The following is a 19,435-nucleotide window of genomic DNA, read 5'->3' as shown; positions in this document are numbered from 1 at the left end:
TTGGAAGAGACTAAATTGCAGTTATTTGTGTCATGGAATTGTCTGAATTTCTGTTTATCTAAAAGCTGGCTTCCTGTTCCTTTCCAGTGTTGTAGCAGATATTGGTATTTTTAGTGGTTTTTGTTTTGTTTCCTTCTTTATGTTTGCTTTGCTTTGTTTCCTAGTTTGAAACTGTAAATTCCTTTGTAACATTACAAACTGTACATTTTGTAATAACTAAATGTAACTTGTGATCTGATTTTTTTTCTGTAAATGACATTATAATGACAGTTGGAGAATTTATATATGGTCTGCAGATCATAGTACTGGATTCATGTTAATTATTTGATTTTAATGTTTAATTGACATATAATTGATGTACAATATTGTGTTAGTTTCAGGTGTGCAGCAAAGTGATTCAGCTATATATGTGTACTATATATGTTATATATATATATACTTCAGATTCTTTTCCATTATAGGTTATTTCAAGATACTGAATATAGTTGATGAGGTTTATTCTTAGGTATTTCATTCTTTTTGATGCTATTGTAAGTGGAATTATTTTCTTAATTTCCTTTTTGGATTGTTCATTTTTAGTGTATAGAAACAAAACTGAGTTTTTTGGTGTTGATTTTGTATCCTGCAACTTTGCTGAGTTCCTTTATTACCTCTGGTGGTTTTTTTTGTGTGTAGAGTCTTTAGGGGTTTCTCTACATATGATCATGTCATTTGCAAACAGAGATAATTTTGCTTCTTTCTTTCTAATTTGGATGTCTTTTCTTTTTCTTGCCTAACTGCTGTAGCTAGGACTTCTGTAGTCTGTTGAATAGAAGGGGTGAGAACCGGCATCCTTGCCTTGTTCCTGATCTTAGAGGAAAAGTTTTCAGTCTTCTGCCTTTGAGTGTGGTGTTAGCTGTGGGCGTTTCATAAATGGCCTTTGTTATGTTGAAGTAGCTTCCTTCTATTCCTAGTTTGTCGAGTGTTTTTATTACGAAAGTGTCTGCTCCCTGCTTTTGTAAAGAAAGTGTTATTGAAACAGTCATGCCCGTTTGTTTACATATTGCCTATGTTTGTTGTCACTTTACAATGACAAAGTTGAGTAGTTGCAACAGAGACTTTGAGGCCAGCAAAGACTGAAGTGTTTACTGTCTGGCCCTTTTCTGATCACTGCTGTCAACTGTTAATGTGGCCGATTACATGGATTGCTTTTTGAATTTTGAACCAGTCTTGCTATCCTAGGATAAACTTCACTTGGTTATGATATGTTATTTATTTTTTATGTTGCTGGATTCAATTTACTAATATTTTGCCAAGGACTTTTGCATTTATGTTTATGAAAGATACTTGTTTGTTATGTTCTTTTCTTACACTGTCTTTGTCTGGTTTTAGTATCAGGGTAATGCCGGCCTTAAAATGAGTTGGGACGTGTCCCTCCCGTTATATTTTCTGGAAGAAATTTGTGTAGAGTTGGTGCTATTTCTTCGTTAAATATTTGGTAGGAATCACCAGGAAAACCATCTGGCCTGAAGATTTCTTTTTTGGAACGGTTTTTAACTACAGATTCAATTCTTTAAAAGAGTTATAAACATACTTAGATTATCTGTTTCATCTTGAGCGTGTTTTAGTAATTCGTCTTTTTTGAGGAACGGGTCCATTTCTTATAAATTGCTGATTTTATAGGATGTATAGAGTTGCTTGTATTGTTACTATCTTTTCAATATCTTTGAAGCCTGTAGTAATACTCCCTTTTTGCTTTTCCTAATATTCGTAATTTGTACTTTGACAGTCTTGCTAGAGATTTATCAATTTATTGATCTTACTAAATTGTTTTTTATCCATCATCTTTATTGTTCTCTATTTTTTTTTTTTTTACTTCTGCTCAAATCCTTTTTAATTCTTTCCTTCTGCTGTTTATGTTTAGCTTCTTCTCTTCCTAGTTTCTTCAGGCAGAACCTTAAATTATTAAATTACTTCTTTTTTTCTACTGTAAATATTTAATGCTATAAATTTCCCTCCAAGCACTGCTTTAGTTGCCTGCACAAATTTTGATACGTTGTATTTTCGTTTTAGTTCAGTTCAAAGTATTTTCTAATTTCCTTTGAGTCTTTCTCTTTGACTTATGAATTATTTATAAGTGTGTTAATTTCCAAGTGTTTGAAGATGTTCCTGTTATCTTTCTATGACTCATTTCTATTCTTTGTATTATTTTAGTTCCTTAATTTTGTTATGGGTTGTTTTATGACCTTGGATATATTCTATCTTGGTGAATGTTCCATGTAGACTTGAAAAGAGTATGTATTCTGTTGTCATTGGGAGAATTGTTCTATAAACGTCAATTAGACCTGGTTTGTTGATGCAGTTTTTCAATTCTTCTACATCCTGATTTATTTAAATTTTTTTTTTTTTGAATTTTGTAATTTTGGAGCTGTAGTCTAGAAAGAAAGTACAACCCCAGCTTACAATGTTGTATGTATTCGAATTTGTGTTCTTTCCCAGAGTACCTTATTTTTGTATTTTATGTTCCTTAGTGGCATCTGCATCAAGTTACAAGAACTTGGTACTTGTTCACCTTTTTTGGAAAGCACAAAAATACTGGACAGGGTTAACTTTGTTTTCTGAGGTACTCTCCCGACTACCTGGCACCGGCCATTATTTTAGGTAAATACCTGAAAAATCAGTTTTAGAGCCACTTGGAGATGCTTTTTCAGACAACTTAGCTGACTCCAATTCAGACTTAATGTAAATATATTGGTTACCTCTTCAAGTGAAGATTGATATAAAAAGCTATGTGTTGGCTCTAATGAGTGGATGAATGGTCACCAAAGATGTTCTGAGACCACAGCTCACCCATTAGGAGTACCGAGTAGTCTGAGTCACTGAAGATAGATCTTTGGAAGGAGCCTTTAGTCAATCCAGGCTCATCCATCCCCCTTTTAAGAGGTCGATTTACCTGGATCCCCTAAGACTTCCACTCTAGGTTTGAATATGCAAAGTCTTCTATCATGTTTTGAGCCTGTTGTGGGGCTAGGGTGGACCCTAGACCACATCTGCAGAAGAGGGACCAATCAGAGCTCTGAGCCTTCGGTTAGACGTCCAGCCCCGGCATCCGGATGCCGGGGCTGGACTGGGGTCTGTTCTCATGTAGGTAACTCTTTGATCTCTTTCCTTTTTCTCCCCAATCCAGCTGTGAATGACCTTAGACCATGCATTCTATATGGGGCGGCGGGGGATGGGGAGGATAAAAAATTGGTTCTTGCAGCGGTGGTGGTAAAATTGCCTTTTTAATGTATAAAGCATAGATGTAGGAGAGTACATATAAATAGATGGACTGTCTATCTCTTGTATTTATTCAATTAGGGGGATGCCTAGGAAAAAAATTGTCTGAAAAGGCTCCTTAGAGGACTGATGATGACAGAAAGGGTTAAGAAAGATTGCTTTAAATGGAAGATGCTCAGAGAGGTGCTGAGCAGAAGGGCTGCTGGGAGCTGAACAATTTCTAATTGAGAGGAGGTGGAAGATGATGCTTCTGAGTTTTATTACAGGAAAATATTTTTATCCAGAGATTTTCAGTGATGGAAACAAAACGAAAGAGGACTAAATCATATCATGAATTCAGGTTTAATGTGAGGCAGTTGTTGCTGTCCGAGAGCTTCATGGAATAACACAGGAAGAAGTTATAAAACAAGGAGAATTTCCTTCTGCCTGGAGTCCTTTAGGAATGGTCCTGTGGGAAGTGAGCCAGGTGTCCTCGGAGGCTGTCAGTCCATGGGTGGTTGAAGAGGGAGCCTATTTCAAATCAGTATTTTAAGACCTGGGTACAACCCCTTCTCCCACCATTTGGACAACTGGCAACGTTTGAGTAGGACTGTGTGTTAGGTAACACTATTGTTAACTGCCAGAAATTGACAATTGCGCTGTGGTTATATAAGAGAATGTTCCTGTTCTTGGAAAATACATAATGAAGTATTTAGGAACAAAAGGATATGTCTACACCTCTCTAGTGGTTCCAGAAATCCTGTATATAAGGAGAGAGGGAGAGGGGAGGAATAGCTCAGTGGTAGATTGTGTGCCTAGCACCTGGGTTCAATCCTCCGTACCTCCATTAAAAATAAATAAGTAAAAACCTAATTACCTCTGCCCCCTCAAAATAAATTAATTTGTAAAAAGTACCTTCATTAAAATTAAATAAAAATCTAATTACCTCCTCCCCCCCAAAAAAATTTAAAAAAAAAGAGAGAGAGAGAAGAAGAGGGAAGGGGAGGAGGGGGGAGGAGGAGGGAGGTGGGTGGGTGTGGATGGAGGGGAGGAAAGGAAGGAAGGCAGGGAGGAGTGGGGAGAGAGCCAGAGCCAGGGTAATGCAGAGGCAGGAACATCGGTAACTGCTGAATGTGGGTGAAAGGATACATAGGCGTTCATGGTAATCTTCTTGCAACTCTTCTGTAAGTGTGAATCATTTCAAAGTACAAAGGAAAAAATAATAATAAGGGAGCAAGAAAACACATGGCTCCTTCGAGAAACAGAAGTCACACTGTCTCCTGTAATGGTATTTGAAATCACCTTAAGTAGTTTGACTGAAGCAGGTTATCTTACTGCCAGATGCAGGACAGCAGGTGTCAGCCCTCAGTTCTGGCTCAGTGCCTGGCTCTAGTAGGCTCTCAGTAAATATTTGTTACAATGAATGGAGCCAGAGCAGCAGTGATTTCAGAGTCGACCTTGCACGGATTTGAATGTGCTTCCCCAGACACGCCTCTCTGTGACTCTGGATTTCATGAAAAGTCACCAAATGGAAAAGTTTTGTCTCAGGGACCTTGCATTACAATCAGTGTAATGGAAGAGACCGAAACCTTAATTTTAGACTTCTTGCCGGTAAAAGGCACCCGAGGGACATGCCCCCCCCCCCCCCCCGTGTTGGTTCTCATTTAAAAAATATGCCATCTCCAAAAAAACGGTGTTTAGGTAGGTGGATGCTAAAGTTGCTTTCATTGTGGTGAAATATACATAACAGAAAATTTGCCATTTTAACCATTTTAAGTTACAGTTCCGTGGCATTAGGTACACTCACACTGTTCTGAAACCCTACTCTGTCCCTACAACTTTTTATCCTCCCAAAGTGAAACTTTGTGTCCATTACACAATAACTTTTATTATCATTTGCTTAGCAAACCATTGACAGAATTGTAATTGTTACCTTTAGTGATAATAGGCTACAGGACCTCAAATCTAAAATTGGTGGCACCAAAATTTGAACACTAACTTAAATTTAATTATTATGAATGAGAACACTTAACACGTTTAACAGGAGCATTTGCTAGTTTATACAAATTAACTTTAAAGGTTATAACGCACATGGAGGGAGGGGCAACATAGGGGTAGGGGGTTGAGAGACGCAAAGTATTGAGTATAAAATAAGCTACTAGGATATATTGTACAACATGGGTCTCATATTTTATAATAACCATAAATGAAGTATATAACCTTTAAAAATTGTGACTCACTGTATTGCACACCTGTAACTTATATAATATTGTACATCAACTCTACTTTAACTACAAAATTTTAAAAAGAGTACAACATACCCTGTAATATATGCCATTTAAAGTGAAATGTAAGAGCACTAAGGTTTTTTTAAAAACTTCAAATTAGCCTTATGGAGGCATAATTAACAGACAAATGTACCTGTTTTCAATGTATAGTTCTATGACTTGTGCATTTAAAAAATTTTTTTTATTGAAGTATACAGTCAGTTACAATGTGTCAGTTTCTGGTAGGAGTGTCTTTTTTTAATACAAATACCAATGCTTCCTTTGGTGGGAGTCATTCTCTGTTTTATGACTTATTTTTTCTAGTTATGAAGGTATTATTTCATGTGCCTTATAAAAACTCTTGGAGAATTCAGAAAAGACTAAAGAGAAACCAAAAGACATCTGTAATAGTCTCTCTCTCTCTTTGAAAATACTCTTTTTTAGAGCAGTTTTAGGCTCACGGCAAAATTAAGTGGGACTGCAGAGGTCCCACATACCCTGCCCCTCCCCTCAGCCTTTCTTGTTACACTTGAAGTTGTAAAGTGGCGTCTGCCTGCCGGGATACAATTCTGGGCTGCTAACCTTCAGCGCTTTCTCCAGGAGCCTCCCTGGCTCCCTGGCTGGTGCAGACCCTGGAACTTGGGTCTCCAACACCCTCTTGTTTGGTGGCTCCTGACACAGTCATACCAGGAAGGGAGTCCTGGGGTTCATGGTGGCTTGGTAGGTCCTCAGTATTTGGTGGTTGAACCAACATGTGATTTGCACAGCTTCAGAATTTGGTTTATTACAAACTTGCTTAGAAGTAATTCTTCTTGGGGTGAGTTCCACGTGCAGACTATAAAACAGCTCTGGCAAATAGAAAGCTAAAACTCTGGCTTCTTGATTAAACCTTAACAGAAAGAGGCCCCTGGCATGTATGAACGTTAAGGTGGTTTACACTATAATTTTCAGGCAGCTTTTGTGTCTGAGTTTTTTTGGACCTTGGAATGTATTTTCCTTTTGCAAGGAGGGCTAAGGATTAAAAAGGATGGTTTGTGGGAAAAAAGAGAGCAGGTGGTGATCGACTCTGTGTGTGTGTGTGTGTGTGTGTGTGTGTGTGTGTGTGAATGACATGTGGCCGATCCCCTTGAGGGAGAGAGAGGCAGGTCATACTATCTCTTGTGGCAGCTTCCAGGAAGTCCGGAAGATGCTCGTTTGGCCTCTGAGCCATTGGAAGGGGAGACAGAGGGGCAGGAGTGACTCTCATGCTTCCTTCCCGGGAACTGCTAGTTTTAAGCTGGGGAGAGCCTGCTTTATGTAAACTAGCTTGCAACCTTCCGGTGTCTATTTTATCCGTGCTGTGTCTTTTAGGCCAATTGGATCCGAGTTAGAAATTTGACCAACAACATATTTAAACTGATACCCCTATTGTGTCTCATTTTCATGGTCTGTTTACAGTTCTAATGGATGTAAATACTCTTGTTATCTTGCATGGGAATGGAATGCAGGGTTCTGATTTGTTTCCATCATGTTGTTGAACTTGGTGAGTGTTGCTGGGGGTCTGAATGACAAGCCGGATGTGTCAGGGGCCAGCCTTTTGTTATGTGGTACCCCTGGTGTCCTGGGAAACGGAGAGGATGCTTTAGTTAGGAGGTTGATAAAACCCAAAACAAGTTCAGGAAGGGGCCTCTGAGACTCCTAGTTTGCAGGATCCCTGGGTCTTGAGCTGGTTTTGCTCATGGAAGCTTTTTTGTATGTAATTTCTTCAACATCAGCACGGTGAATTCAGCTGTGATGGTCCTCTCTGTGCCAGGGAGTTTAGGAGAACTGATCAGATCCCGGGCTGTTTTTCTTCACTGATAGGCAACCTTTTCATTCTCCGCATTTGAGAGAACCTGATTTTCAGTAGCCCCACGACCACATGTTACAACTCAGGAATAATCCTGACGTTTTTACCTCTATCCTTTTTCTGGAAGTATTTGCCAAAATAAATAAAAATTGCCTAACAGTAAAAGGGAGGCTGCCATTTTCCTTCCCAGGACATTATTCCGGGTCCCTGAAGGCCCTCAGATGATCTTACCCAACCTTCATCTCATAGGTGAGGAAACAGCCCCCAAGAGATGACATTTAATTCAAAATTACACTGACTTTGCGGCAGGAACAAGAAACCTGATCCCTGCTCCTCAGACGATTTGGAAAAACTCCAGAAAAGTGATGCTAAATGTGGTCTTCCCACCCTGTGGTTTTGTTATACAGCAAAGAATAGCCACTGGCTTCTTAATATCTGGCCAATGCCCCAAAACTCATTTGATGTTCTGGTTTATTTATTAGCTGTTTTGAGTGATGGAGAAAAACTTCAAAATGCACGGAGAGCTTTTCTTGAACCCTGTGTTCCTGGGGTATTAAAAGATTGTGCTGGGGATATCTTATCTCTGCATCTGAGGCTAATTTCCTCTAGTATATCACGGAGACAGCTGGGTTTGGTGGTAGCTTCCAGCAGCCGAAGTTGCTTTTATTTTATTTTCCAAATTGTGAATAAAGAACCAGCCTTTAGGACTGCTTCTAATCTCTCAGTAGATAGTGCACTGTTGCTGCTAAAATAGGAGACGCACTTCTGAATTCTGGAAGGTGCCTAGCTAACTTTGATTATACTGCATTAAGCACTTGAGACTTTCCCTGTGGACTGATGCTTCCTAGCAGGTCTTTAGGACAGAACATCCTTCAGTTACTTGGCAGCGGTTCTAGCCTGGACCTTGGTGTGTTGGTGGCTGTGGCATGTTTGTCCCTCTTGCACACTCCTCCTCTCTTGATGACCTGTTGTTTTGGACCACACCCTGCCTCCCTAGAGATGGCATTTGACCTTTGGAGGATACATCCTTCCTTGGGGCACTAGTGAGCTTTCCATGTGCTGCAGTGCATCTTCCTCTTTAGTTAAGTGTTAGGGTTGGCAAACTTTTCCTGTAACGGGCCAGATCATAAGTAGTTTCAACTCTGCTGTTGTAGCATGAAAGCAGCCATGAGCATTATGTAAACAAACAGGCATGGCTGTGTGCCAATAAAACTTTATTTACAAAAGCAAATGGTGGGCTGGATTTGGCTCAGGGCCGTTGTTTGCTGACTTCTGATTTAGAGTTTTTTTGGAGGGGGAAAACAAGGCTGAAGCGCCCTTGGCTTCTGTGGGTGATGGAGGAAAGAGGATCCAGTACTCGGGACATAAACATCTCAGTTGAGATTCAGCATCATCCATGGTGGGCAAGATGCTTTTTGTATTATTTTTCAGTAACTTTTCAGTTGACAGAAGAAAAATAAAGGCGTCTTTTGGGAAACAATGTTCCCAGATTCCACTGTTTTTATTAAATTTTTTTTTTACATTTTAAAAATACTTTATTTAATTTGGGGGTTTATTTGTTTGTTTAAATGGAGGTACTGGAGATTGAACACACTGTAACCACTGAGCTATACCCTCTCCCCTTTCCACTGTTTTTAATATAGCTCTTTTCTCAGTTTTGTGTGTTTCTTTTGAGTCCTGTTCCTTTGTATGTGTACTTTGGCAAAGCCTTGATGTGTGTGCATACCAGTTGGTATTAAGAGCAGAATGCACCCACATATCTGACTGGTGTTAATACATTGGGATCTAGTGAAGCCTAAAGAGTGTGCATGAGATTTGGCAGAGAGGGTATTTTTAATGGACTGATTTGTGAGGAACAGTGTCATTTTCTCTGACTTTTTCACTAAAAGAACTATAATTCACTCTTTACTTAAGCCCTACAAAATAGCTGTAGCCTGAGGGCTAACTATGGGAAGAAGTCAGGCCAGGATGAGATTAAATCAGGTGAACGGCTCTTCAGTGCCAAATGCTCCCTCTAGCTCTAAGCTAACTTTGTGGTCCCCAGGTTTCACGGTGGTGTGAGACTTACTGCACCCTTGCCAACAGCCACAAAGACTACACCGTAGCAGATGTAAAATTTTTTCTTCCTTCTTGGTTGGTTGCACACACAGTAAACCAGGAAACAAATGACCACACTTCAGTCTCACTTGATATGATGTGATTCTAAAGTTGTATTTTTCTAAACAGGAATTCCCACAAATATGCATATCCAAGAATGCCAGGATTCTTTTTTACAACAGTGCTGCCATTGTGCAAATTATTTTGAAGCTCCTCTTTCGGAATTACCTTCAGAATAAGTTATAAGCCGCAGCAGGAAAGAAATCTGCCTGCTCTGTGGTCTTACCTCATTTTGGACTAAAAATGACTCTGAGTTGCTTTCAGCTGTTTCCCAATCTCATAACCATGATCAGAGCAGATGGATTTGTCTCAACTGAGATGAAGGCTATGGGTAATTACAATAAAGCAGGAGCCTCTGAGGGTATTTCATTGGATGGAACAAAAATATTTATTTCTGTGTAAGTTGTGATAGTTAAAAAAAAATTGTGCCTTTGTACGTCATTAGGCTGCCCCCAGACTGACATGCCAGCGTGGCTTTTGAATGAGATCATCCTGACCCAAAGTGGCCTCCGAGATTGACCTGCTCTATTCCAAATCCCACCCTGGGGCCTGAGGCAAGGGCCCTTGAAAGGCCCTCATTTTTGTCCCTGTTACCTGGGATGGATGAAAGGCTCTTCTAGGTTTGTTTTCCTGAAGACCGTGTGTATAGTCATAGAAGCTGACAGACTAATATGTTCTCCCTACTCCTCCTGTCCTCCCCTGTCCTCCCTCCAGCACGGAGAGTGGGAAGCTCATGTCCTGTACTGGGGAGTTTTATTGTCTGGCTGGCAGTTGTAGACTCATACCTTCAGAGCTGTTCAGAAGAAGCATGCCCGTTAGGACCCTAGTTGCAGACAGTAGATTCCTTTTATGCCGTCTAAGTAGCAGGGGATTAACTAGCCAGTTTTATAGTATTTCTGGAAGAACAAACCTTCGATGCTACATGTTCAGCAATGACACAGCTGATCTCCAACCAATTCCCAACCATAAGATGGTTCTAACTCACTTCTGCCCCAGTACCATTGACACTAGAGGTGGAACACTGAAACCTTTGTGCAGCTGCTCCAAGCATCAGATACGCCTCCCACTGTCTGGCTGGAAGTTCTCACCACCCAGCACGTGGGTGCTGCCTCCTGTTGTTCTCCTCTGCCTTTCAAGTCTTGCATGGGAGTGTGTGCTTGGCAGAATCTAGCTGCAAGGGAGTCTGTGAAGGGAGTGTCCAGCTTTCTGGCCTCGGTAGAGCAGGAAGGTGGGTGGGCTTGAAGACGGTTGGATGGTGCTGAGTGAGCCACTTTGCAGCATTTGTGACCAAGGGTGTATACCTAGATGTGATGGCTAAACCTTTGGTGGGTAGGTCTTGCAGTGAAAAGAGCAGAGGGTGAAGGATTGAGTGTAGGAGGCTAATGGGGGCCATTGGGAAAATTCGGTGACTGAGATTCAGGGCAGATGTCAGCACTGTTACCAGGGGCATGGCTGCCCACTGTGTGGCAGGTGGCACTGCTGGGTGGGAGCAGCTGCTATACCATGCCTGTGCCCTTGGCACGGTCCTGACCTTGGCCTCACGGTGCTTTTTCATGTGTAGTACTGGAGTTTTGAGGCTGGCAGAACCAATTTCAGTTTCCAGCTGGATGACCACAGGTAAGTTAACACTCCATTCTGAGTTTCAGTCCTCTTGTCTGTAAAATGGTGATATGCCTGCCTTGCCGGGAGATTGCGATGGTAGATAACAGATGATAGGTGACTAACCTGCACCTCTGATGTATAGTGGTTGTCCAAAAATTACTTCTGTTATGCTCAACTTTGCCATCTTTTTCTGTAGCTCACAATTGCATTAAACCCCAGGGGATACAGTAGCTTCTATGCTTTTTCTTAGCAATTAGCTTACCTTTCCCAACCCCTGTATGCCAGACTGTCCCCCTGCTCCTTGAACATTTTATTATGAAAAATTGCAAACATACAGGAAAGTTGATAGAATGGTACAGGGAACACATGTATATCTATCATCTGGATTCCACAATGAGTGCTTTATTATACTTGCTTTATCACATAGCTTTCCATCTATCTGTCCATCAACCCATTTTATTTCTTTATACATTTCAAAGTGAATAGCTGACATCAGTACACTTCCCTTTAAATATTTTAGCATGGATGTCATTAACAAATATTAATGATCTTTATTTGCAGTTTTTCCTCTTGATGTAAAATTTCACAGTGAAATGCATGAATCTTAAGTGTATGTTTGCTGAACTTTGACAATTGCATACACCTGTTACTTAGAGCCGTGTCAAGGTACAGAACATCACCACCTCCCCAGAAAGCTCCCTAGTGCCCCTGCCCCGCCCCCCATCACAGGTAGCCACCACCCTGTTGTTGTTTTTCCAACTATAGATTTGTTTTGCCTATTCTGGCATTTCATATAAATGGAACCAGGCAGTAGGTGCTTCTCACTGTCTGGCTTCCTCTAGTCAGCCTAACATTTTGAGACTCACCTGTGTGGTCGTGTCTTACCGGCACTGATTCCTTTTCATTGTGGAGACGGCTAACTTTAAAATCATTGCCATGAAGAAGGAAGAACTGTGAGCCTTCCTTATGGAGCTTGGAGGTTGTTCCTTCTTTCTCCTTTTCGTCCTGATGTCACCAGCGCCCAAAGGCTCATTAGAGTTGAAGGGGCTCAGTCTCTCTGAGTCTCCGCATCGTGGCCGGGACACCCTCTCTCCAGTCCCTTTCCCTTCCCTCTCGAGACTAGTGTTAGTGGGGATTTATGTGCAGGAGGAGTGACAGGGCCAGTGGGCGGGCATCTTCGACATTTAATTGTTTAACGGTTAAAAAAAAAAAAGGATTAATGCCACTTTCTCCTAGTGATTTCTGTTGCAGAGGATTTCGTTATGCTGAGTACATGCTAGAAATATAGTCTTAGCTGGTTGCATTGGAGTTGGAAACAAATGCCTATTTAGATTTTCTGTTCATGAATTAGCTAGCACCTGAAGCTGCTGAATTCTCTGATGGGAAATACGAGTCACTTTCTTGCCTGCTGTCCCCAGCTCCTTCCTCTGTCCCTCCTTCCCTTCTCCTCCTCCACCTCTCTGTCACACACACACACACACACACACACACACACACACACACACACGGACACACACACACATACACACAGCCCCCTTTGGAGCATATTTACATATAATGACATCTGAAAGTTTAGGTAGATCTTTTTGGAAGGTGGCTGAGATGGCTGAGGCTCGCTGCTTGCTAATTCCTTCTTTGTTCTGTCCAGCGCCGAGGTTCTGGAACCTCCTTGCATCTGAGAAGTATTGGGAAAGGTTTTACGAAATACTTCCCACCCTGGACGAGTTTAACCAGAATGTACACCCCTTCGTGCCATTCTCTGTGCAGCCTCAGTTTAAAATCACTTCGGGACACGTTTTCACACACAGTGTCGCCGCTTATCCTAAGCATAACGCGAGGTAGGCGGGTTTTAGGAAGATCTTCATATTACAGCCGAGCCGACTGATGTCGAAATGGACACGGGAACACGGGGCAGTCTGATTGCTGTGGCCATGCCCTTCCCGTTATCCCGCGTCCCCTCTGCTCCCTTTATGTGCATGGATTTCACATCGCAGGATGGATCACTCCTTCGTTCGGTTTTTCATCGTTCGTGGCTTTCCATCTGCCACGTGTGGCTGGAGGTCGTTGGGGGGTCACTCCCTCGGGGAGCGATGGGCCCGGAAGGGGACATGGGACCGTGGCGTGGAGTCCTAGGGGATGGGGGAGCACCGTGGAGGGGCACCAGTTCTGGACCCGGTGGGCGAAGAGCTCTCTGAGGAGGAAATACCGCCCAGTGAGTGCCTGGGAGTGTGAGAGAGCCAGCAGGGGCTCTCCGGAAAGGAGTCTGAAGCTGACAGCTAGTGAGAAAACCTGGGCCCGATTACTTTATCACTTATATCATAAAACTATTTCTCAACCCACCCACTGTGCAGCAAGGCATGGTTTCTCAGTTGCACCAGGTTGCACTATTTGTATTAGAAAAATAAGAGAAATCACGGGATATCTTCCGTGATTTTTGCTCCCGGGAGCAATGCTGCCGCTCTGCGCATGCGCTTATGTCTCCCAGCGCAGGTGCGCAAGAATTTCCCCGTGATGTACATGTGGAAGTTGAGTTTTGGGTTTTAGGGTATCTGAGTGCTCAGGGTATCTGAGTGCTCAACTTTGTAGGATGATGCCACGTAAGTGTACCAGCTTAATGTCTACCAGTGGAGTATAAACGTTCCATCGTTCTACATCTTAGAGTGTTAGACTTATTACATAAAAATTTTTTTCTTTTAATTGAAGTATAATTGACTTACAATGTTGTGTTAGTTTCTGGTGTGCAGCAAAGTGATATATATATATTCTTTTTCATATTCTTCCCTGTTTTGGTTTATTACAAGATATTGGATATAGTTCCCTGTGCTCTACAGTAGGACCTTGTTGCATATCTATTTTATTTATAGTAGTTTGTATCTGCTAATTCAGAACAACTAACTTATCCCTCCTCTACCCCCTTTCCCCACTGGTGACCATAAATTTATTCTCTATGTCTGTGATTAGGCGAGGACGACTCTAACCCCTTCCGTTCCTCCTCCTCCCTCCCCCTCCCCCTCCACTCTTTTTTTAAAACAGAGGTACTGGGGGTTGAACCCAGGACCTTGTACATGCTAAGCACGTGCTCTACCACTGAGCTATATTCTCCCCCCTAGAGGTCTTAATTTTGCTAAGCTACTGGGTATAAATAGTATTTCCTTAGTGTTTTAATTTGTATATCCATGATTATCAGAAAGAGAGCAGCTCTTCATTTAAGGGTCATTTTTTTCTTCCTATTTTGTGAAATTCCAGCTTGTGTCTTTTTGCTCCACTATCTGATAGGTTATTTATCTTTTTCACATTGGTTTAGAAGGTTCTTTATATATCCTGAATACTTATAATTTGTTGGATGTATGTGTTAGAAATATCTTCTCTTAATTTATAGCTTATCTTTTAACCTTATTTATGATGCTCTTGAAAAACAAAATCTTATTTATTTTTCACACTTTATTGTGCTTCCCACTGCTGATAGCTGCTCCATTCACTGACAGAAACAGTCACCATTTCTGGCAGTCTCATCTCAGATGCCTGGGAAGCCAACACAAGCAAACATAAGTAGAATTTCCTACAGAGACCCACTTTTAAAAAATTGCTGATTCTCAGATCACTACGTCCATCCATAGCACAACTGACAGCTCAAATTTTTCACTGAGAACCTAGCTGCCAGCTCTGATCCAAACCTGGTCAATCTACAGACAACAATCTCAGGTCAAGAGGTTCTTATTTTATTATTTTTTTAAAGAAGGAAGTAATTAGGTTTATTTACCTATTTATTTTTGATAGAGGTACTGGGGATTGAACCCAGGGCTTCGTACATGCTAAGCACACACTCTACCACTGAGCTATACCCACCCCCACCTAAGAGGTTCTTAATTTTAATGTGACAGGATTTCTGTATTTTCTTTTATGGTTCGCTAGAAAGACATTCTTTATCTTTTGCTGAAAGTTTCAGTTTACCTTTCTTAATTGTCTTTAATTTGTCTGGCCCTCTGTATCTGTGGCATGAGGTAGGGATCTAGTATCTTTTAGTATCTCCCGTACTGCGCAGTGTTTTCATGAGAAGGGAGAGGAGTGCAAACGCCCAGCTCCTTACACAGTTCTGGGCACATGCAGGGTGCTCTGTAAGGATAGGTTGTTGCTGTTTTAACTTTCAGTCACCCGTTTTTTCAGTTGATTAGTCCATTTCTTCATGAAGTCATTAGCGTGTGCATTTTAGGAAAGACAGTTGAGGCAGGTTTGCATTGGTTAAGAAACCTACCTGGAATCCCTCCCCAACACCCAACTCTGCTCTAGTCTTGTCAGAAACTTGATCTGTGAGTTTAATTAGAGAGTAAATCATAATTAATGAGTTAATTGATTGGAGCATTTATTTCCGGTTGGTGATTCAGAATTTCTCTGGCATCTTACCAAATACCTTCTCCCACTGCCCTGGATAATCAGATAGTTTTTTATTACAAGGTTAATCTCATCACTTTGGAATTTATTATTCAGCTTTATATTGCCATAGGTGTGCCATCTAAATACATGAAGGTTGGTGATGGGGGTTTCAGCCTTAAGGCTTCTCCTTAAGTTCACTCCTGCTTGAATGTCTTGGACCAGATTGTATATGCTGCACAGAAATCTTGTTTGGAGGGGACTTTTCCCATTTCGTAGCCATGCTTTAGTGGAAAGGAGAGGCAGAGAAGTACTTTTTGAAAAATTAAAGGCGCTTAGCCACACTCCTGGGGCACATTGCGTGCACACAATGAAATCTGGAAAGTAAAACATGAAACTTTATAAGGTGAGCATAAAAAGCACCATAAAAACTGGAGGCATGTTGTCAGTTATATGACTGAGGATGACTGCCCATTTATTGCTCCAGTGCGGTCAGGAAATTCACTCTGAGGCTGGAGGAAGCAGAAGGCAGGGACTGTGGGCTGCTGTTTCTAACAGGGAATCAAAAACCCAGTCCCTGGGAGAGAAGCCTTCAGTCTGTGTTGTAAAGTTCCACTCCATGCTCAAGGCTTTCCAGAAAGTGCTCAACCACCTGATGGTGGTGACTTTGTTAACCACCTGGACGGTTTCCAGGGAGGTGGAAAGGTGGAAAGATTCATCATGAGGAATGAGCCTTCTCTTTTCTCCTACCTGTGTGTTGTGCTTGTGGACTTCTGGGGTGGATTCTTTCGCGGGTGTTGTTCCTGCCCTGCCCAGATAACCGTTTCCTGGGCCAGTGCACCCAGCACTTGGCAACAGCACGGTTAGTTCTCCCGGGTCCTTCACTGGGAGGTTCTGCCCTGCCAGGTAGCAGCCCCCTGGCCTGGCGATGACTGGGAGGAAGCACCTCATCCTCTGCCCTGGGCTGGCCCAGACCCCGTGACTGACATACAGCACTGACCGAGGTGTAAAACCCAGCCCTTTGCCTCCGGCAGCACCAAGGCCGTAGTTCAGCTGACTCCCGGGCTCCCTGTGGGGTCAGACCAAGGCTGGCCTGGTCTCAACCCCCATCTTTTCCTCCCCCTGTGGCTTCCCTCGCTTTCTTACAGGTCTCTCTTGAGAGCACTTCCTGGAGCACCCATCTGCCCAGGAACCCCCACATATGGCTCTAACTCTAGGGAACACGACCCAAGGCAGACTCATCGCCTGTTTCTCCTCTCTGACCTGTCACACTTGGCTCTGTATGTGAAGTGTCTCTTTGAGTCTTCTTTGCCCCGTGAGGTTCTGCTGAGGGCTGATTTCAACTATTGCCCATCTTCAGACTTCCACCAACCTCCTGCTCAGTACCTGCTCAGTGCTTGTCAGAATAATGCATGAGGGGCAGATGCAGAAGCTGAGAGGGTTGGGAGGTGACTTCTGATGTTGGCGGGGGGACCTAGCATTGGCCATTTGGACAGCTACCCACAAGCATGCAGTGGACCAAACAGGGTCCTGCCTTTGTGAGAAAGACAGCACTCCGATTTCTCACTCTAGCGATGCCATTGGAGCGGCCGTTGGCAGCCCAGTTGGGTGGAGGATGGTGTCTCATGCCAGGTGCTCAGGGACAGGCTGGGTCCACAGGTGTGCGTGGGAAGGCTGATTGTGCTCTGCACATGGGGTCCTGGCCTCTCTGTCTTGCCCCCTTTACCCTCCCTCCTCAGTTACTACTCTTCTTGTATTTCTTGTCTTGGCTCCATGGCTCTGATATCCACAGAGTTGCTGGAGCCAGAAATTTTGTGACTCCTGTCTCCTTCTCTCTCCAATATCTAACCAGCCACTTAGCCCTAAATGCCTCTGCCCTGCTCTTCCCGCCCTTTCCCTTTTTTCAGACGCTCCCTGCTCTGGCCTAGACACCCACGGGCATCAACTTACGGGCCTCCCTGACCTGAGCTAGTCCGCTTCTAGACTGGCTTCAACACCATCTCCGTGGGGCTCTTCCCAAAGCCTGTCCTTAATGCTCTTAGGTGATCTCCCATGACCTCAAGTCAAACCCAAGCTCTGCTAAAGTGCTACCCAGTGCCCGCCCCTGTGTCATCCCCCATCTCGTACCCTCACTTCCTGTCCCCTCCCCTCAGCCGGGCAGGTTCTGTGTCCTTTGATAAAGGCTCGCATGCCACTCCCAGGTGGCAGCTATTCCCACTGTACTTTGCCTGGCCTTCTGTCAGCACTTCTCACACGGCGGCTCCCTCTCCCTGCCTGTGATGGTTGAGGCTGTGTCTTACTCATAATTGTGTCAGTAGTAGGAAGCCTGATACTTCGTACAGAGTAGGCAGGAAGTTAAAAAAGTTAAAATAATTTTAACTGAGTGATTTCAGTTTGGAATCAGTTCTTTCATATTATTTTACTTTATTATTTTAAATAGTATTTTTATTGCACTGTGTAACACTTTTTATTTTAATAATTTATAAAGTTTTACCTTTAATAAATGTAAAAAATGCTGTTTAACATTGCTCATGGGAGGCAGATTGGTATGACTATTATGGAAGACAGACCAACAGCCTCAAGAGTGTTCATGTGGTTTGACCCAGTGATGCTCTTTGTAGTACTTTATCTTACTAAAATGGCAATCAGCGAAGTACACAAGAAATCATGCATGAAGATGTTCACTGCTGTGTGATTTATAGCCATGCAAAATCGGGAATAGCCCAAATAGGGGAATGGTTGAGAAAGTTATACTCCACCTGATGATGTATTATTCAGATATTAAATGATGTTTCTGAAGAACGTTTAATGGCAGCGGAGTTAATGCTCTTGAGGTAACGTTAAGTGGGAAAAAGCTGGATTCAGGTAAAACAGCCATGTAACGTCTCACTCTGTGTATGTATGTAGCTAAACAGTAAGATTTTAAGGGCATATTCCAAAATACTAACAGTGGTTTTCTTTAGGTGGTGTGAGTATTTTTCAAACTTTCCACAGTGAACATGTGTTGCTTTTCCAGTCAGGAAAAAAGTTAGTTTTTTTTTTCTTTTAAGCTATTATGTTAAAAACAAAACAAAACCATGTGTTGTATGACCAAGCAGTTCCACTCCTAGGTATATCCCCAAAATCATTGAAAAGAGGGGCTCAAACAGATACTTGTACTCCAGCAGTCCCAGCAGCATTGTTCACAAGAGCTAAAAAGTAGAAATAACCCAAGTGTCCACCAACAGATGACTGGATGAACAAAATGTGGTGTATCCATACAATGGACTGTTACTCACCTTAGCAAAGGATGCAGTTCTCATGCCTGCTACAGAATGAATGAACCATGAATATGCTATGCTAAGTCAGATAAACCAGTCACAAAAGGACAAATAAAAGCACACTATGAACTCATCTACAAAATAAAAACAAACTTGAAGACAGAGTAAACAAATACACTTGCGCTGTAACTGTGTTGTTTGGAAGGTTTTGGATGCTGGGCTCAGATATTGATAATGGAGCAGGAGGGTTTCGTGAGGCATCTGGGAGGGTTTAAAAGAATTTATGAAGGGAAATGTGGTATTCTTAATATTGGGCCACACATTAGGTTCTTGACTGGGAGGAGAAGGAAGGAAGAGAAGCTTTGGTGACACCCAGCAGCCAACAGCAGTTCTGGAATATTCAAAAGTGTTCCGGCAAATCAGACAATCCTTGAAGAAATAACAGTCAGAACTTTTTTTTTTTTTTTTAGCTTTGGGAATTCATCTGGCAGCAAGGAGTGCTAAAGCAAGAGCTTTACTTATGTTCTCCACTCCCGGATATTTAAGGAATTCATTTCACTTGGAGTTTAACACGAGTGCGTTTTCTCGCCCTTACAAAAGGTGGGCGGCGCCCCTCTGAGACGTGGAAGGTGGCGGGCAGCTGAGGCTGCTTCCCTTGAAGCTGACTTCTTAGCACTCCATCTAAAAATGAATGTGGAAAGTAAGAAATTGGGGTC

General features: G+C 42.4%; 1 protein-coding gene across 4 annotated transcripts in view; it reads left to right on the top strand.

Moving 5' to 3' along the window:
• Positions 1 to 19,435, top strand: part of OSBPL10 (oxysterol binding protein like 10) — a 268,111-nt gene that overhangs the window by 15,325 nt on the left and 233,351 nt on the right. The gene's annotated exons all lie outside the window — the stretch shown is intronic.

The sequence above is a fragment of the Vicugna pacos genome, chromosome 17, assembly GCF_048564905.1.
Source record: "Vicugna pacos chromosome 17, VicPac4, whole genome shotgun sequence".
NCBI classification, from domain to species: Eukaryota; Metazoa; Chordata; class Mammalia; order Artiodactyla; family Camelidae; genus Vicugna; species Vicugna pacos.
Note: the sequence above shows the minus strand (reverse complement) of the source record. Positions and strands in the feature narration are given on the sequence as shown.